Here is an 18,885-nt window from a genome sequence, read left to right as displayed (position 1 = left end):
AGGAGTTTTTTCGGGAGGGGGGGGGGGGGGGAGGGGGGATTAAACTGTTACCGATTTCTTTGATTGATTTAACACGTGGGTGCAGGGTCATTTTGAAAAAGAAAACCAGAGAGTGTATATGAGAATGCTGGAAGGAGAGAGGTACAAAGAGCACTGCAGAGATTTAATCAACTCCCGTTATGTAGAAGTGACGCAATCCAACGAACACGATACACAGAGTTCCACGGATAAAAGGCATTCTCGACCCCGGAAAAATGCTCAACAGGTTTCAAGCGATAATTTCGAGTAATGAGCGACATCGTTTAGATCGGTATCAGCGTCGCGACGCGTCTGCTTCGTCGGTGTAAAGCGCCGCCGTAAAGGTATGCGTGAATGACTTACCACGAGGACATCAAAAACTTTATTTAACCGGAAAGACACGTTTCATCAAAAATATGACGGTTAACAAGAATTTTCAAAATTTCTAAAAAATTTGTACAGTCCCAACAATTCAAACAGCAACCTAACCAACCATCTTACCGATATATCCGGTTAGCGTGAATAAGATCCATTGTCTGTCTCGCATCCTAAAATAATTTATCGATTCTCCGCCAGGAGGAGACACGATCGACGTTAAATCATGTGACACATACGGAATCCGCCATGACGTCTATTTTGCCCATTCCTTCTCCCGTATTTTCCGTATCCCTCGCGTCACAGTTACCGGTGACGTATTGGTGTCCATGCAATTCGTGTCGTGCGCGAGTCATTCCGCGAGTGCGCTGCCCGGATTAGCTTTTCATCCGCAAGGATGAAAAAAAAGCAAAAAACAAAGAAAGAGTGGACCAAGAGAAAAATAGTGAAAAGAGGGGAAATGGAGTGAGAGGATATAGCAAAGGGGTTAAAGAGACGTGGAGGAGGGGTGGTGGGGGGGATGAAAATAAAGCAATGCGAGTCTGGTGCACATGCACCCCGTATGATGCACTGGACACACGTACTGGACCTTTGGTCCACTTCCACCACGAGATCCTTGGTCCAGCTTCTCGTTGTGACAGTGTCGATCTGCTATGGAAATATGTAATCGAGTGTTGCTAGCTTTTCCAATATTTCCCTGAGCTTGCGGGGATGGATCGGCTTCGTACGAGTCGCGTTTACTACGTATGTATTACTGGTAGTAGTTATACTTCGTCATGAGGATTAGACTTGCTCGGTATGAAAATCCTTAGCCCTGACAGTTGGTATGACTGAGGAAAGTTTCAATGTAATTAGGATACTCGTATTGCTGAACGCGATTAGAGCTTAATAAGGTTAATTACTTTTTCTGTTTTTTTATTTATTAATTTTCTTCAGCCTTTATGTTGCATTGCACAAATTATCATAAACTCATAATCATAAACTGTATTTGAATTCTCCCGCGCTCCGATGTATAGTATAACTGTCGATTGAGTAGACGGGGCTAGTTGGGCATAGGGCAAAGCTGGGCAACGTCTAGTACTCACCAACCGAAATTCGTACACGAACGCGTTCATATACGCAGGTGGCACAGGAAGGATATCTTCCTCTGCGCCGACAAGTTGCATTAAATCGCTTGAGGCAGACGTACGCACGTTTTGCACAATTTGAAATAAAAAGTAAAATTTGTATTCCTTATTAATTTTTGACCAAAAGTGAAATGATAAAAAATTTTAAAAAACGAAAATAAACTTAACAGGCTAAGACATATGTAAATGATCATGTACGTCACACACGATACGTCTTATCTCGCTAAACGGTAAACTGCCAATGACGGGATTTGATTTATTCGTTTGTATTACGTCTGAGCCTGTATTTTCAAATTTTCGTACTTTAGGAATGGACGTTACGAGGATCTTTTTAATTTGAACTAGAACATGATTCCCTGCTATCGCGTTTTACGTTGACGTTTTACGTTGATATATATATATATATTCCATGAACGCAATATATATATATATATACATATATACATATGAGCCAGAACCCTGGCACATAGGACTAGTCGCATCGATTTTAACCGTACTATACAGTATAGACCTTGCTGCGTCGTCGTTAAGCACGTTTCACACTGAAAAACAATGAACAGTGCTTAGTAACAGAACTTAAACTTTCATTCGGCTTGTTTAATAGATGAAAATTTTCGATTGAGAAAAATAAAAATTACGACAAAAATTGATTTTGTGTAATAAGATTAATATTTGAAGAAATGACAAAAATTGTCATATCGACTAATCAGTACAAGGTACTTTGACGAAAAAGTTATATATGTATATTGCTCTTGGGATTTAATCCCATAGTGAATTAGGCACTTAATAATAATATAATATTAATATTATCGTGTAGTAAGTTCTTAAATTTCATTTTACAATACATAAAATTCAGAATAGTTAAGTCTACGAGAAATTCATAGATTTGATACGAGACAATTAAGATTTTCCTTTTCAGACTCAATTGGCCATTCTTCGTCAGAGTCACTAATCCTTATTAGAAATTCGGGCGTGCATACTTATATAAGGGGTTGGTATGGTGTGGCCTTTGCTTAGCCCAACCCCTACTTTGTATATGGTGCGTGTCACCCCTGCTGCTGGCAATGCAACCCCGGGCAAGGGTGCATGGCCCATCAATCACGCTTGGCGCCCTCTCTGTGTGCGTTTGACGTACTCGAACACTACAGGTCCTTTCAAATAGTCCAGACTCCTTTCCCTCTTCGATTCTACATGCATACCCATATGCGTGAAGACTTTCACACTGAATACGTATACAATACTAATTTGCCAATGAATACAAAAAGAATAGCAAAGCAGATATGAACATTTTTTATTTTAAAATATCAAAAAAAAAAAGTTTTTATACCAAAAACATGGCTGAGAATTTTTGATAGGTGTGAGTGGAAAAATTGTTATTATGGTAATTCCAATAAATATTTCATTACGAAGTTTCACGTGCACTTAAAAACATATGGATGTGAATTTTTGATAATTAAATGCATTGTACACTATAATCAAAGTGCATAGGCATATATCGAATCGATTCGCTTATTCTCCCATAATTCACTTGAGTTACGATCGTGCTACTCGTATTAATCGTAACTGTTCCCTTAATGAATCTTAATGAAACGTCTCGCTCGTTTCGTGATCTGCGAATCGACGTGAGATTGAGATGACTCGTGTATGCGTTTCATTAGAAATTATTTCGTGACGACACTGCGAGCCTATAGACACAGCCTGATTGAATATTACGTGGCGGGGGTGGATTGATAACGAGGGGGGGAGGACTCCCTCCTTGGTGGGCAGGCGTCGAGTAAGAACGAAGGACGTTAATAGCTTTCATCGAAAAGCTGACAGCCAGTTGGAAACAGCCAAAGTTATTAATCGAATTTTCGTAATAGTATCTTTTGCCAAATAAATTTTTCATGATAACTTATGCGTCATCAATTTATTATAAACTAGATCGAGGCGCACAATACGCCACCCGCGATAAGACAACGGCACTGTAACGCCGTGGAAAACATAGTATCACGTTGTATATCTATAGAAAATAGGAATTTATGTACCGAGCAATTTACATGAGCATTTTTCGAAAATCAACGAAATTTTCAATCAATCAGTTCTTTTACGAATCGATTAAAAAAAAATGTGATTAAAAAATTTTTTTAATCACAATACATTATTTTTATGTCGAATAGAATTTCCAGGGATGAAATAGTCCCTTTTTGTAAACCAATATGTCTCTGTTCAAAGGCAACAGAATTTTTGCAAGATCAATCAGTTTCTTTCAAAATCATATATATAGTATTTCTAAAGTTACTAATCTGCTTGTTAACTAATATTTCACTTTCGCAAATGATATTTATGGTTAAATTAGACAGGCCTTTCTTAAACCAGTCAGTCCACTTTACAAGTTGATCATCGTTTACGTGTTGTAGTAGGTATTCTATTTGAAAAAAAATTACCAGGTTTCATGTAAACGTACGGACAACAGGTGCACGTGTGCTAATTACGTCAAAAGGGTTGATAAAATAAAGAAATGTCATATTTGTTTTTATTCACATTTATGTATATATGTATATTATAGGGGATTTTGAGGAAATCCTATTCATGGTGTGTAGTACCACCTTTGTGCAGCTTCCCATTTAAATATATAGGGGATGCTTTGCGTTTGAATGAATTCATCCCTAAATTAACAAGTCTATTAAAAAAAAAAAAAAATCCCCCGAAATCTACGTGGCTTTGTAAATATACACGTGGAACGTACTTTGGTATACGTTATCTTATTCTTGATTTTTTGTCACAGGATGCCTCAGGGTTATCTGTAATAGGTTCTAGGAACAGGGATACTGGGTTAGTTTTTAAAATAATTTTCTCTAAGTTTTTTCATTTTTGGATTTAATAAAAAAAATTTAGCTTTTATTTGGCTTTTATTTATAGCTAAAATTTGGCTTTTTTATTGCAGACATTGAATTTTTTTCACTCTGTTTCTTTCTTTGTTTACCCTTCGTACTTATGTGCATATGGATACCAGTGTGTGGACTAGATTCAAAATTCGTCTTGGACTTATTAATCTGAAAATTGTAGATGACGATTAGTAACTGTGCAAAGACATAACAAAAATAATGTAATACACGACAGCTAAAATGGTTGGTGATTCGAGTTTTTTTTTACCAAAATCCATTTAAATTCCAAACCGTCATGCGCAAATCCTGCTTTTCTCTATTCGCCAAAGGGAAAGTGAATTTTTGGCTGTTATCAAACGGACAGACTCGTCCCACTATGTTGATTAATCTCAATCAATTTTTTTTTTCTGGAAAATAATAGTGACAAATCTAAACGCACATTAAGTAAAATATAGTGTTTCTACGGATTCCCATAAAAGTTAAGTTATCTCGTATTCATTATATTCCCAAACAAAAATTCAATAACCTAATAAAAAAAGTAACCTATCGCTAACGTCATACCAATTAACACAATTTCATGAAAAAAAAAAAAAAAATTGTACCAACGGCAAGAAAGCATATTAAATTTTCTATAAATACCTATTTAACCATAAAAAATGATCAGTAAGTTCCTACGATTCAAAAAAAAAGTGTGAATAAAAAATGTGTGAAAATTAAAAAAATATTCCAGTAACTCATATCCATCCCTAGATCAAAATCAGTAGGCAGGTACGCAGGTACCTAGAGGTAAATACGTAGAAGCGTATATACACATATGTAACGCAAGAATAAAAATTTTATAGTGATACGCTGAGCATTGCCAACATACGTAGATGCGCCGCTGCAGCCACGTTGTAACAAATACAAAATGACCCTTAATTCCAGAGCGATTTGAAACGAATCTGCACCAGTTAAGACGAATAAATTTCCAACTCTGGCGCGTTAACGCCGTTTACGCAATTCCTGTTTTAGTTCTCAATGCAGTTTCCCATTTCGTAAAATAGGGATGGGCATACAGCGTACGAGTGCAATTGCAACCAATGCGCGTGTTTATTATCAACGTATGAATAAAAATATAATCGTACTTTTATTATATAATTAAAAAGAACCTTTTTTTTTTACTCCTCCACAATAAAACTACAATTTATGTTATAGTCATAGGCGAATTTCGCATATGTGGATATATGCATACGTGGGATGAATATGCATACGCGGTGACCAAAGTCATCGTAAGCGGTAAGAAAAGGTGGTCGCCGACGCACACAGTCATTATCGTCTTAATTTCCTGTTAAATTACACGCTCGGCTGCTCCCGTACTATTTATGCTGCAACATATGCAGAGCACAATTATTTCACGTACGGTACGACGATAAATACAGACTCGATAATTTCGCGGCTATAGGTGGCGGACCTGTTAAAGTCTGCACGCGAACCTTCGCCAGGAAACACGCAAGCTGCTGAGTCTCCCTTACGAGTAATATCGCCGGCCGCTTTTGCTATAACGTTAAACATCGCGTTTTCTCCTTGGCGCACAGTCGATTCGACGAACTTGCGCCGTACTTTTATTTTATCATTACTTTTCATGCAGATTATCGCGAGGATAGATCCTTGGCACAGTGCTGCCACCTATGAATCACGGCAAGGGCAAATTTTTTTTTACCTTAAATTTTCGTAATCTCAACCCGCAATTAATCCGTAGAAAAAAAATGGCTTTGGATTTTTTCTTCTTTCATTTTAATAAAATATTTGACAAGAGTCTTTTTCCATTTTCTTATAAACATTTAGTGAATTTCTCGAGAATCTTGAAATTTTGCTATTTCCTTTTCTACCTCAACGAGTACCCTTCGCGAATCAACTTACTTGGTTGACAAAACAAAATAATTGTCCAGGTTGACAGGTGACAAGTAGTAAAAAAAAAAGAAATAGAACCAATAAATGTAATTAATGATCTAGTGACTTTTGAGAATTAGCCAAATTTGTACTATTATCTTATGTCCCATTTTTATTTAGGCAACGTGCACAATTATGTAATTTTCTACGAAGACAGTAAGGATCAGGATACGGATGCGATTCTCAATTAAAACAGTATTTGGTATATCGGTGCAATTGAGATGCACTTTAAATGCATACGGAATGCAGCCTGGTCCCGTGAATCTGATTTCCATTATCATTTAACGTCAACCATTTAATAATCGCAGACTCGTATTTTTCCAATTCAACCATAAACCATAGAAACTTATAAGAAGGATACGAAAAGGCCTGAAGGCGCATTCTCATAGATCCGCCATACGATTCCTTGTAAATTGGTATAGCAGCGGGACATTCGCGCGACAAGATAACAACGCGAACAGCCCAAGTAATTGCAAGGGTGAAGGGTGTAAAAATAAAAAATGGCTAGACACCGGGAAGGAAGGCCGAACACGCGATGCGTCGTTCGCGTGTTTTTTGCAGGCGAGGCTGCATTCACAACGTGATTCTTCGTTGCCACCCTGTATGCCTTAATACTCTAGATCTGCATATACATATACATATATATGCACACCACAGAGCTTCACACTCTATTGTTCACTGTGCACTATCCCAGTAACGTAGAGTGTATTGATCGGTCAGTATTGGCAATAGTAAACTAGAAAGTAAAATTCATACATTTTTTAATTCCCATTTTAATGATCAAATTAGTCGAAATAACGCCCGGTCCGATTTTTACCTTAAAATATTAAAAATATCATTCTCCACTCCTTAAGATACCAAAACTTTATAAGGCGCTCGTATTCCTTTACTACCTATTATAATAATACTTCGTTAAGCATCCCTCACACCGAAACAATCGTAAATTCTATCTCGTCTTTCTCTCCCATGTGAACGCGGCTTTAACGCGAAATACCGGCACAGAGAGAAAAGTATTTGCGCACGGCCTAGCACATGATTAAACATCGCTCAGTTGACAGCCGGTATTTCTACATTGCCTGCCTGTCCTCCAACTGGACTTCCAAACAACCTGTAATCAACGTCCAGCTGGTATGCATAATCACTGTGATCGAACTGAATTTATTTCGCTTCTCCGACTATTTGATATCTACTTATCTTCGAGCCCGCGCTCCGCCGCGGCACTTTTACATTATTTCTATAGCGTAAGCCGATCGTACCAGGATACTTATCATTCTGCTCCAGTTTTATACGAAAGGATCCTGGGGCTGTGATAAGTCGTGATCAATTCTACCGGGATACGTTGCATTTGGATTTTAGATATTCAACCACCGGTTACGATATCCTTGGATATGAAAGTGCATTATGCATTTTTTATTGCCACATTAAAAAAAAAAAATTATTTAATAATTTTCAAAGTAATATTTTTATTTTTGATATTTTTTTTAGGTAACATACATAATCTGACAGTTGTGCCCAGATGCAGTGATGCAACACGGTACTGTCCACCAAACAGATACCTATATTTCAAGTATAATACATAAATATTATATTGTTATACAACAGCCATATAGAAGTTATATAAATGTACCCTACAATTTACCGAGTGTATACATTGACAAATTAGTATTACTTTGGTGCATTCCACTTTGAATTTTATTATTCGTACTCCCATTTTCTATATCTGCTCGGACTATTAATAGAACTGTAATAAATACCTGTTGGTATTGCTGTAGAAGTGGAATAGACAAGTGGGAGGGGGTAGCTATACCTTTTTAACAAATATACCCGGTCTCTCGTTTTTTCCCCTGTGAAATTGTACACGTGCCATGACCTTGAGTATATCCTGTATATTGCAGCAGGAAGATATCGTAATATTGGGCGTGCTAGAAATGAGAAGGAAGGACATTATTTTACATTTAAGATAACAGTAAGGCGATAAAACTGAATTGGCCCAACCAGCCCCTCGACGCTACCACTTTAGCGATCTAAGCCACAAGCTCTTTATACGAGAAGGCATCTCACCTTGGTACATACCTACAGGTCATTTCAATCGGCAGGAACCGGTGGCGGGAAATTTAGAAATTTACTCGTAAAACGTACAAAACAAGAGGCTCATTGAAAGTATACTATATGAAAAATTTTGAAATTTGTTCGAATTAAAAAAAAAAAAAGAAATCAATTTTATGTAGGAATATCTTTTTATTTTCTTCATACCTTCAGGCTTCAGTTAACGTCGAAGTGATAACATTAAATGACAATACTAAATAGATAAAGTAATGAAGTTTGACACGTTCGATGAAGGAAAAAAAGTTCAACTCTCTACATAATACATTCCAAACACGTGACAGTGCTACCAACCAAATAAGTAAGTACACGAAAATGTATCCTTGAGAAACTTATAAACCGATAGTTAAGGTTAACGATGGCAATGTTTCTCCGTAAAAATCGCTGACACTATAAATCAATATCAATTGTATAGGTAAAAAAGATATACTGTGTCAGAGTGCACTGGCGATAAAAACGTGATAAAAAAAATATTTAAATACCCATAAATTGAAATACATTAAAAATCGATATTCCCATAGATTTTACATGAAAAACGTAATTTCCGTATGACTAATAAAAATTGAAAGGGAAAACCGGAAGTCGTCCGCCCAATAACTGTTAAAGTGACTGAGGTCTGTAATTCCAAAAGAATGTTAAGACTACCTAAACTCGTATAGACAACGTGCATATGGCATAAAGAACGAATAGTGAGAATTGCACGTTCTCAGTACACGTGCAGACTGTAGCGTCCTGTATAATACAGAATAGATAGAAGGCAGAGGGGCCAGAGAGCGTAGGGTAAGTTCTTTACAGTCCCTCCGGCCCCCAGTTAGCGCGGCGCGCGGCGTCGAGCCGCGTCGGGACGACTGGGCTTCCCATATAAGGACAAATGATTCCCTGCCAGCTCAGCGATGGTCACATTAATTCTCATCCTACGCCCTCCTATAAGATCGATAATTCTCCCACGCGACTGATAAACTATTGACCCGTTACGACTATATGCCAACGTTATACCTCTCTCGCACACGGTCTCCCCCCCCCTTTCGTCTCCTCGGCCGCCCACTCCCCCCCTCTCGCATCCATCCACCCTGTTACTCACCCTTACCATAGAATATCCTTTTCTTATTGTAGTCCTGGCTCTTTTCTATTTTTAGCTACTATCTTCGCCAGCCAGAAAATACTCGCTACTATCAGGGACTCTCACTCTTCGTCGAGTCTGTCTACCTTGGCTATATATACATGCTTACTGTCGAATATTCCGCCATTTTGTAATACCTTATTTTTATCCCACCTTCATCCCCCTCGTCGGAAGGAGTCCCCTGGTCGTGGAACTTTTCTTACCCTTTTAGCCTTTCGCCTCCCTCTGGAATTTATCTCGCTGTTTTTGTTTTGACAAGAGAATTTCTGGAGGGAGAAATTTAAGTGACAAATAATTCGTGGATATAGGAAGTTAGGTCTCCTCCGTAGTACGTATACAGCATCCGCAACAGGACTTTGTACTCGGACTAGAAATTCAAGTGAGGCCAATGGCGGGTTGGATGGGTGACCTGGCCCTAGATCCCTTGGGAGAGTCGAGAACCCACAGGAAGAGTAGGAACTGTGGATGCTGTCCCGGAAGATCTTAAAGTCAGAGTGAGCGATGATACGTCGGGCGTCTTGAGAAAATTGATTGATCTGACTTAGAATGGATTTTTTTTTAAAAACACTTCAAGAATTTCAAAACAATCGAGAAAGAGGTTCGCCGTATATTATATTTATTAAAGAAATTCTTTTGAACCGGAAAGGAAAAAAAAAAAACTTAAGCCGTAGACAAATTTGATCTTTTAGGTAATAACGAAATTTTTACTTTTTATCATGGAAAATTGTGTTCGCCGTAGATTTTACTGTTTATTCGTCCTACCTTCGTTCATTTTTTTTTATCCAAGAGAGAACCGACGTCATTTTCTTTAGCAAGGACAAATTTGTATGTCTGTACGCCTGCACAAGGAAAATCCTTTTAGAGTATTTTAACAATAAAATATACTATATAAACAATTTTTAATCGCTTTACCTAAATTCCTAAGAACTTCTGCAGCACTTACGTTCCATCTTAATATTTTTAATTGTATAAATACAAGTGTCAGACTGTCAACTGTGAAATATGTGAATTAGCGAATCTGGAGCGAATTTACTATTTTTAGTTACCGACGTTACCCCAGCAACTCCCAGCAATTACCAAACGTCCAATTGGTGTTAGGTAACAAACTTACAGAAGCACTGTATACACGTACATGCATATATACAATATGCATTCACAGCCATGTAATTAAATTGCATTATAATAAGAGTGTCTGTAGAAGTAATTATAACAAGTCCAAATTAACACATAGTTATATTACATTACACATAGCAATATTACGAATTAACACACCGAAAAGACATTTTCCAAAATTATAATCGCGATAAAATATGAATAAACGTCAATCACTGAAATTTGACGATGAATCTCCTTTATCGAATAAAACATACCTCCAACCATTTCCTTAATGCTTAATGAAATTTTCACGAATAGTACCGGCACATCGTACATAAATAAAACTTACAAGAAGTCGTGCTATAACCAGATACAATTTTCATAAGAATTTTTTCAGGGCCGTATGCACTTACGCACGCGCCCGTGACTAACAATACTCAAAGGTCCAACGGCCGGAAGGCGCATACTTAAATAATCAATGGTTGCGCAAAGGATCTGCAGGGTTTTCTTAGAAAAAGTATCGTATATAATAATGAGAGCATAGGTAGGCTAGGTTGAAAGATATAGGTAAAGGTAGGTACTTTCGACATTGCCATAAGGCGAAAAAAAAGGAAAAAAAAATACGCGTGGCAAAATCGATGTCTGAACCTCGAGGCTACAGACCCAAATAATAATCAACGTTTCTGCCAGCCTCCTTCCCTTTGTCTTTCCCCGTTCCCTAAAAATTTCTCCATCATCTTTTGCTTCCTCCTTCGTCACGCCTCCGTCCTTACCCCTACCAATAATACCCGTCCTCCCCCCACGCCCCGACCCACGTCCCGATTCCATCCCTTCAAAATTCCTCAAACACTATGCGCCCAACCAGCAATTTCATTCGACGATGCACAATTTTCTCCTATTAAATATCAACCTGTCAGATAAATCGAGAGATTCTCAAAGTTCACGGCTACGGTCTAACGAAGTCACTAATAATCATACTGCTAATCTTTCTGGTTTCCTCGTATTACTTAGGCTGTTACTTCTTCGTATCTGTTATATGGATTCGTTCTGAGCTGTACGTTGAGATACTCATAGCGATGCGAAGCCGGGAAAATTTTAACAGTAGAAATAAGAGAGTAGGAAAAAAAATTAATAGATCTGAAACGAGAAATCGGATGACCGATGCTGGCTCAGCGGCGATTTCATCATTTTTATTCAGGATGCTGAGCTTGGAAGACGTGCTCGAAAAGCACAGACATAGAATGCTCAAGATTTCCGCTTACTGGTAATACTGAGTGAGCAGTTACATCGTTCGCATATATATAGTATATGTATACATATATACTATAGTATCACAGCGCTCTTGGCAATGATCGCTGATGCGGATACTTTGAGCTCTTTTTATTTTCGTTTACTGTTACGCGTTACGTCATCGGGACGAGTCCGGTTGCAAAGATCCTCACTAAAAATGGTGATATCGTAACCATTCGACAACTCGGAAAAGCCCATTACGTAAATTCATTCATTGCGGTTCATTCACTTTTATCCCCTCGGGATTCAAGAATTTTATATTTTTTAACGATAACTACTGTACCGCAAATAATAATTCTGTCAATCTTATTTAATTCCCATCAGATCCCTCATCAATGGTCTTCTGCGATATACTGTTGAAAAATTGTTACTTATACAGGAATCTTTGATACTATTCCCGTACACGAGATACAGTAAACGTAAGGGTGAATATTCGAATTAAATTAATTCGTTACACTGTTCAAATCGTTAACTGTGAATCTTATTTTGTTTGTTGGTTTGTTTGTTAATTCTGTAAATGTTCTCATATGAATATTAGTCAATTTAATAAAAATTAATGTAACTTATCATTACCGTTCTCTGATGTAACGCAATAGCGACTACACATTGATTCGTTCGAAATGCGTTTAAATATTTTTTTCAAAAAATTTTTCACATATCCTCACCCACTGTCTATTGACTTTTTTTTTAAATAAAATCTAACAATAAGAACCTGTATATACTTATATATATACTACCTCCATTTATTGCGCAACGATACTACCTACTTGCATAGCCGTATGCAATGTATGTAAAATTTATATGCGTGTAACGAGATATGTGAGCCAACACGAAACCAAATTGCGGCCTACACGCCTTATACATGTTTCGAAGTAAATGAAAAAAAGGCTTAGAGAGTTTCTCGCTGTAGACAGTGTTTCACAAGAGATATGGTACACAATTTAAAAAATTTTAAAGAAGTACAGCGAAATTTCAAAATATTCTATAATATTTTTTGAACGCAACAATCCCACTTGTCACCCGTCACAAAATTTCTATATCACCAATTTAAATAATATTTCAATCAAAATTTCATATCGACACTCGGAACGTCCTTCGACATTTTTAAGATAGAAAATCATCGACCCAACTTTCCCTGATGACATAAGCCATACTTACGGATTTACGTAATCGCTCAAAAATACAGAAAAAGTTGAACTAGAATATATATATAAAACAAGCATGCAAAACAGACTTCATTCTAGTCCGTTATGCTCGGTGCGCAATCTCGCAAGAAATCTCAGGAAGTCACTTTCGAGAATCTTCAAAAGATTACACAAACTGATTCATTAATTAAGTATGATATCATTCACCGCCCAATTTTGATAAACAAACACTATTTACGAATTTCGAAAAAATTTCAATGTTACTCAAAAATCCTAATAGACGGTCATAATCTTTCATGCGTTCAATTACACACCTAAGGTGGTTCCGTTAGAATTCATTTCTATCGTCACCAGTCACATATCTACATATGTACATATATATAGTATACTCCTCCACATATCCGCCATTGCACCCACGAGTTTTGATTCTCAACCGAGACCACTACGTATGTAATTATCTCTTCCTCTTGGAGAAAACAAGATTTGTCGCCGATTGAGAACCACCGAGAGAACCACCGAGCGGATGCTGCTGTTAAGCTCATTCGAGCTGCGATTATCGTATGAGCGATACGACCGCTGAGTGTGTGAACTTTGAGGAGTTACTCCTATATGAAACTACCTGTATACTTCGCCCGATGCTACTGCATTGCGTTCTCATCGAATAAACATGCGACACGTCCTACGTCAGTTTGAGCCCAAATTTTATACCGTATACGTATATGCGTGACTATATGAGGTAATACCATATCATTGTACTATGTTGTTTTCATAGTTACGATTTAACGTGAGGCAACGCATCTTGCTCGACGTAAGTTCCACGTGCGACATACTCGATCGTGAGCGTACAGATAAGATTTTAAGAATGACGGTATTAATGAATAAAATAAATACTTGAATTAAAATTAAATTAATATTATCTACGAAGTATATGCTTCTCTTATATCATTATAGTTTAGCAAACGACGCTTATGACTTTACGCTCGTTACTTAATTAAATATAAATATTTAAACGTCATCTTTCGAAGTACATGCTACCACCGATTGCTGTTGTCATTGTATCCTCGAACAAAGTGATATCAAGTCGTTCAATGAATCAAGGTAATAAAATTCCTTTAACATGGCAGGACGACATTTCGTCCCGTAGCATCGGGAGGAGACACGTACAATAACACAAGCTATTGTTTAAGTCATCGCTTATTTTGAGTTGTTGTCCATTGCGGGAGCGCAGTCACTTTGCCGTGATTCTTCATAAGGCGAACATTACAATAAATTATCTCAGCATATGTGGTCGTATGCCCGTGAGCAAGTCGTCCTAAGGGTAATCTCACACCGATGACGCTTGAAAGAAAATTGGCTGAAAAATCAATGTCATATATTTTATCATACCCTTTAAATATGGAGTGACTTTCTGAAATCGATGATAATCATTTCACGGTGGAATGACGCGTGCTTCGCGTAAACACGGATGAGCGAGCACGTTACGCAACGAAGTTTCACGTGTAACTCGAAAACAGCAGCAATTACGTTGCGTCCACAATTGCGAGATTCATGACCAAAAGCATTTGGTAACGTGTCCAGTCAGACTTTTAGTGCTGAAAAATATGTCGATTAGATTCTGATGTCGGTATAAAAATTATGAATGTGAATACGAATTTTTGGAATCCTATGAACTTTTTAGTAGGACATCGTACATCACCTTTTTGCTGTTGTCATGTCTTTAAGTGTGAACGGTGCTTAAATGTCGAAGATTCGGTCGACCACGCCTACGTCCGCAAAAGCCTTTCTGCCATACGTTATTTATTTTATATATTCGCAGTACAGTCCTAACGTGAATATATGGAGAATTTGTATTTTTTTTGTAAATTATAATATTCTTGGCATTTGCTCTTTCGAGGTAACCGAGAATCGTGGTGGTCATTGACAGTTTTGATTTACATATTAAACCTGCTTATTGGCACTGATCAATAAATTATCGATTTTAACAAAACAATTCATTTGGTATCGAAATCTGAAGATATTTTAAAAAATTTGAAATCCCATTAATGCACACAAAAATATTTTCAAAATCCAATGTACTACCCCTGAACGTTTAATGTCCGAAATATCCCCCGACCTACCCCCTTGAAAAAAAAAACGCATGAAAAACCCCCTTATTAAAAATTCACATGATTTGACTTAACCATATAACCTTCCCACTCTCTCCCTTAACAATCCACACCACTGATCGTCGCCCTATATAGAAATCCTCCAGCCAAAAACTACCCTTGCGCCACTGAAAAGCCCAAGTCTCGTACGGACAATGAAGCGAAAGCACGAAGCATTTCGTAAACTATGACAGGTGAAAGGTACTGATTGTCAGACATTACACCCCTTCAGGTCGTTCTATATGTTACTCGAAGCATGGTGCGTACCGGGTGTCTTAATTAAAAGAGAAACCGTATAATGTATATACGTTCCAGGATGAGATTACGTAGTTACAGAAGGTACTTCCATAGAGTTTAATGCATCTAGATTACCGACAGTTATAGAGGTACGTCGCGTGATGCTGCGTACTGATGCTGGAGCACCGAAAATCAATAGCATACTAATGATAATAATAATAACAGTACCAGTTCACAAATTGATAATTAATACATGGGCCAAGGATCTAAGACGACTCGAATGTACACAATAAAAAAATAACATATGAACACGAATACAGTCTGTCGCCAGAAGGTCAAATTAAATATGTGACCATTCGAACTAAACTAATACTAATTAAAGTCACGTCAAAGAGGAATGTAGTTTTAATTATTATTATCGAGCTTCAATCCTACATTATTTTATGATTAAACCTGATTTCCTTAATGGTTAAGCTATAAACAAGCTTGACTATGCTTACCGGATACAGTAACGTTTCTACAAGCTGGATAACATGTGACGCCAGGAATGCGTTACGGTATGAGAATAGGTATGTATAAATTTTCATACTGAAAAATTAACATGGATTAACTGGTCGACTGGTACAAAAGAAAATCATAAGAGTCCGCGTATGCGCTTATTCCGCGTTTGATTCATCAGTGACTGGATATAAATGTATCATAAAAACATAATATACATGAAACGTACTTTCAAAGACGTGCCTATGTGTCTATAGTAAAATTATTGAAGGATTATAAGCAGTTGTCAATTTTGACTCTGAGTCAAGTAGACTATAGTGTATTGTATCACGTATCGTTAGCGTCTTAAATTTTTTAAATGTAACGGCAGGTCGATAATAATATATTATGGTGTCCTATGGTGTCCTAGAAGTAGCACTGCAGCGACATGCCTACCACTTGATCTAACCCGTATCCGCGAGTCTCTAGGAAGGTAGAAAAACGAAGCCCCATAATGCAACATCGAAGTGCGACTCTATAGGCTTTCGTAGTCATGGTTCACCAAGCAGAATGCGAGACAATGCCCGTGTTCGTCCATGGGCTTAGCTCACGCTCCGAGGCGCTCGAAGCCTGATCAATGAGAAAAGTCAATCGATACCGGCCACTGCTGGAGCACTCCCGTAGAATAGATTTTTCGAAATCCACATCCGGTAGACAACCGCAAACGGCTGATCCGTACAGCCTGCGAGATTCGAAACGCGGTGAACGGCTCTCCGTTGCAGATGTGCATAATGCACTTGAGTGAAGTGCAATTTCCCTTGGGAATTATTTCCCATTATTTTCCCATAGGCTATATTCTCGGGCACTCTTATGAATCCACGAATCACATACGCGTTTTGAGTGAAGAGAAAAAAAATTGTAAACCATTGTTATTGGTATGATACAAAATTAATGTCATACATAATACATGTGAGATACAGTGCTTATATGTATATATATTGCTGTATGAATATTTATATATATAGATATGCATTTCCAGAAATCGCGAAATCGCAGGCTAGCTTCGCGGAAGCAACAAGTAGATCTACATCTATCCGCACGTGATGCATATTTTTCTGTTATTCAGAGAGAGAGAGAGAGAGAGAGAGAGAGAGAGAGAGAGAGAGAGAGAGAGAGAGAGAGAGAGGCTGGCCATGCGGAGGAGAATAGAGAAGAGTGAAGTTGAGAAAGAGCAAAAGAGAAAGAGGATAAAAGATAAAAGAGGAGTTGAACTATGTACATTATACTACATATATACACACGCGGTCGCGCAACTGACTTGCGCAAAATGTCAGTGTATATTTAACTGTGTGCATATTTAACTGCAAGCGGACGAACAAGAGAGGAAAAGAGAAGGCCGTGTGTCCGTGGTAGAACACGTAAGCGGACATATGCCTTTGTACGTTCTCCACATACAATTGCAATATTAAGTCACTCCCTCCTCCTTCTCGCCCTTATTTCAATTCTCTTAATACAGCCCTTTACATGTGCGCGATTATTAAAAATTTCGCGAAATTCACCATCTAAAAGACTCACTGTGCGAAACTGACACGAATAAATAGCAATGAGCGCATATGTACATCTATGCACGTAGGTAGGACAAATGCGTACCCACGTGTCTTATATGGTAGCGCGTCCTCCAGGTGTATCACTTCCCCCGTACAGAAGACAGCTGTTTCCTCTGGCTGTCACGATCGCGTCTCATCCCCTAATACGATCCCCTTTTTTTCTCTTTTTTTTTGTACTTTTACTCCTTTTCTTCTTTTTACACTCTAGATTTTCTTTTTACGCTTCCGAAGTATTTCTGCTTCCCAGGGGTACGTCGTAATGCCTGCCCGGTACGTACGCCATCTTTGTACAATGCAGTTCCTGGCCTTTCGTCCGTGCCATCATCTGCTCTTATTTTACGTAAGAGTGCAGTGTAACAGGATTGAAGTATATATGACGTCATTCTTATTATAACGCGCACGACGTGAGATCATCTCAAAAACGGTATGTCTTACTTGATATTATTATCATTGTAAATATATATTTATGCATTATACAGCTAGCTATATGTATACAAGTAGAAAAGAGGCAGTCACCCCACTGCAAAGACTAATCCTTACGAACGTTACTACTCCCCCGCCCCCCCTAAATCCCTTTGGTTAAGGATGCTCCTTAAAGAGTACATCCGTACTGTTATTTTTCTTTTTTCTTCGCGCCATAGAGACTTGCCCTACAAATTAATCCCCTTCGCCGGGGGGTTGAAAAGTCTTAACGGTTATGGGTTATGGCGCGTGCCATTGACACCCTCTCCAGAACGCATTTACAAGTTCACACTTCGCTGTGGTTCTCCCTAAGAGGTGGCTGGCGAAGGGGATGAACCTGAGTTGGCACGTCGCGAAGGTAGGGGGATGCAAAGGAAGAAAAAAAAAGTTTTTCCACCCCAACGTAGTCGGACGCGTCCGCCTCCTTGTCGGGAAGCCGCTGCGCCAACGGGCTTTGGGGAGGTCAGTGCCGGAGGTTTCAGGCGTCGCGACGCCTTCGGCGCAAGGGTGTCCCACCCTTCTTACGTCAACTTTAATCCCACGACGCTCCATCGGCTTTAATCCTGCGACGACGACCAACGTCCGCAAGCCGAATATCTAATGTACTTTCGGCTTTCTTTTATTTCTCCTATTTCATTTCGCCCGCGAGCTTTTGGCGCCGGTCGACGTCGTTCCACCCAACGACGCCGTCCGACGTTCATATCCTGGCCAAATGGCGCAGCCGACTATATACTCTCTTACTGCGATAAGATCGACAGGATATTCTTTTTTTGGCTGGACTCCGAGGAAAATGGCGTCTGCGAAATTTTCTTCTTGAGTATTTTTTTTTTTTTTTTTTTTTTTTTTTAAGTTTTTTTTTTTTTTGTTTTTTTTTTTTTTTGGGGTTTTT

General features: G+C 38.3%; 1 protein-coding gene and 1 long non-coding RNA gene across 8 annotated transcripts in view; one reads left to right on the top strand and one right to left on the bottom strand.

Annotated features, from left to right (window-relative positions):
- Positions 1–18,885, top strand: part of LOC107262855 — a 73,361-nt gene that overhangs the window by 33,539 nt on the left and 20,937 nt on the right. Inside the window, exon 1 of one of the 6 annotated variants that reach the window (XR_003058294.1) lies at positions 17,838–17,958. The exons of the other annotated variants lie outside the window; for them this stretch is intronic. This is a non-coding gene — a long non-coding RNA (uncharacterized LOC107262855). Of the gene's footprint in view, positions 1–17,837; positions 17,959–18,885 lie in introns of those variants that run through there. 6 annotated transcript variants of the gene reach the window in all.
- LOC107262948 (protein Wnt-5b) overlaps positions 1–18,885 on the bottom strand; it is a 194,167-nt gene that overhangs the window by 158,517 nt on the left and 16,765 nt on the right. The window lies entirely within an intron of this gene.

This window comes from Cephus cinctus, unplaced genomic scaffold, assembly GCF_000341935.2.
Source record: "Cephus cinctus unplaced genomic scaffold, Ccin1 Ccin1_scaffold0129, whole genome shotgun sequence".
NCBI lineage: Eukaryota > Metazoa > Arthropoda > Insecta > Hymenoptera > Cephidae > Cephus > Cephus cinctus.
This window is presented reverse-complemented; position numbering and strand designations above follow the sequence as displayed.